Genomic DNA, 2,493 nt, shown 5'->3' with positions numbered 1-2,493 from the left:
CTTGTTTATCAGATAAACATTTAAACACTACTAAGTAACCAAAATAGTTTATATTAGGTCGCCAAGAAATTAATGCCGATTTTTTTTAGATGAAAAAATCCAAACAACTTGTATATCAAAACAAAACTTATTAAATGAAATAGTCTCCACTCTTATCAACAATGCTTTTTCATCTTACAATCAGATTGTTAATGCCCTGATTAAAGAAATCACTTGGCTTTGAAGCAAACAACATGTCGATATCCTCTTTAACACCTCCCACATTTGCATACGTTAATAAGATGGTGTTGCAGCGAACGAAAAAGATGGTAATCTGATGGTGCCATATCTGGAGAATGTGGTGGGTGGGGGAGAACTTCCCAACCCAACTTCATAATCTTCTGTTGTGTCAGACGCATCACATGTGGACGTGCATTGTCGTGAGGAAGAAATACACCTTTCCGGTTACAATTCTGTCCAAAAATGGGTCACGCGCATTACGTGCCAGAAGAGATGAATCACCGTTCACACGTTGGAAACGATGATCATCGGAGAGTTCGTGAAGCACCCAAACACCTTCTTTGTGAAGTTTTCCCATATTCTTTAGATGTTTACATATTGTTTCATGAGAGACATGCAATTTCAGGGCCCTTTCACGAGTGGGTTGCCTTAGATTAGATTCAACAAGTGTCTTCAGAGCATCAATATAAATTTCAACATGTCGGCCCCTGCCATCACAGTTCTTAAGGTTAAAGTCACCTGAATGAAATTTGCTGAACCAACGTTCAAAACATTTCCATAAACTTCTTTGATGTTCTTTGTGGCTACAGAGGCGTTGTTTCCCTTCTTGTATTCAAACAGCGTTACATGCCGAATGTGTGTCTCGTCGTATGCCATCACTGTAAGGGATTAGAGTATACTAAACCTTACGCATTATATAGGCTACACTAACGTGACGTTTAGGCGATTCGTTTTACTATCATACGTGATGTACGTTTTTTTTGGGGTGGGGGGGGTGTTAATGAAAACGCGACATTAATTTCTTGACGACCTAATATTTTCACTATTCACAAGTTTATAACATTTTCATGTAATAATTTGCACCTCTAACGAAATTACCATTTTATAACAATTCTTTTTACAAAGGATGCATCATATTTAGAATCTAAAATAAAAAAGAAATACACTCTTCTGTCAGTGACACGCCGGTGCTACCCAACGAATGCTTAATAAATGATAAGCTAGTACAAACATGCCAGCTGCAAACTTCGATTATTTTATACTCTAACGGTAAACTTACCATTTTTCTTTGAAAAACATCACTATTGATCCTGTCCAACATAATTCCTGAAATTATATTTTTCAGTCTTAGTAACAGATTAAACAGCAGTTGTGCAATAGGTTAAAAACAAAATCCACCCGCATACTATCTCAAGCACAAAATTATTCTACTTTCAATAAATACAGCTACGCTTCTGCCCCCTATTGCTTAAAAAAATGACTAAAAAAAGCGCAGCTGTTTCGACATATAAATTTATAACATGTACAACTGACCCATTTTTTGTTATTCGATGAAAAAAACTTTACCCAACAACTGAATTACCGGGGGTGTATAGACCCCCCCCCCCCTCTCAGCTGCTGCATTGTTCTGCAATTGAAGGATTGAGTTTCTTCATCTCTCTTCTGAATACACATGGAAACAAACATATTAAATTTGCATACTTCCACACCTAAAATATTTTTTTTTATTCGAGACCAGATTGTTCCTTTAAGCAAAACATACACTATCCCTGTAACACTTAACTTCAAAATAAAACTGTGCTGTATCTTTAACAAAAAATGGACAAAACCTATATCATAAAAAAGTTAATTGATAAATAGACGTTTTAATGTCCAATTCTTTCTTCTCGTGATTTTAAGAGGAAAGACGTCCTAGCCCTAAACGTTGTGAAAAATTAAAACATGTATTTATCACTTGCGTTTTTTGTAGTTTTAGTTTCTTCCTTTTTTGTTTTCGATTTAATTGTGTCAAAGAGGTATTTGAATGAACTTTCATCTATGTTGCATCTTTGTTTAGTTGTAAAACTTTGCTACTTTTTGGAGGGTCTACAAAATATAATTAAATATATACATATTGAAGCTTATTGAAATTGATTTTCTTTTTTTCAGTATGTGCTGTGAATTTGACCTACTTATTAACTTCTAACAACGTGTTTATTTTATGTTCTCGTTCTAGGGCCCCTTTTTATTCGTGTTTGATTAATTCTCCCGAGTTCACTCAGGTGACACCATGAAATAATCATGTTTCTCATGGGTTTGATTCAAAAATTTACAAATTCAAAGTAGACTAGACGTAGGTTAGGGTTTCATATAACTATTAGTAGTATCGTATTTCCATTTACATTATGGTAACATGAGACGTTAGTTTACATATATGGCTGAGTCACAGAAATTCGATGACGAGGAACCCACTTTGAGACTAATAATGGTTGGACACGGCTTGAATGGGTAATG

Source organism: Limulus polyphemus, unplaced genomic scaffold (genome assembly GCF_000517525.1).
Source record: "Limulus polyphemus unplaced genomic scaffold, Limulus_polyphemus-2.1.2 Scaffold1673, whole genome shotgun sequence".
NCBI lineage: Eukaryota > Metazoa > Arthropoda > Merostomata > Xiphosura > Limulidae > Limulus > Limulus polyphemus.
Note: the sequence above shows the minus strand (reverse complement) of the source record.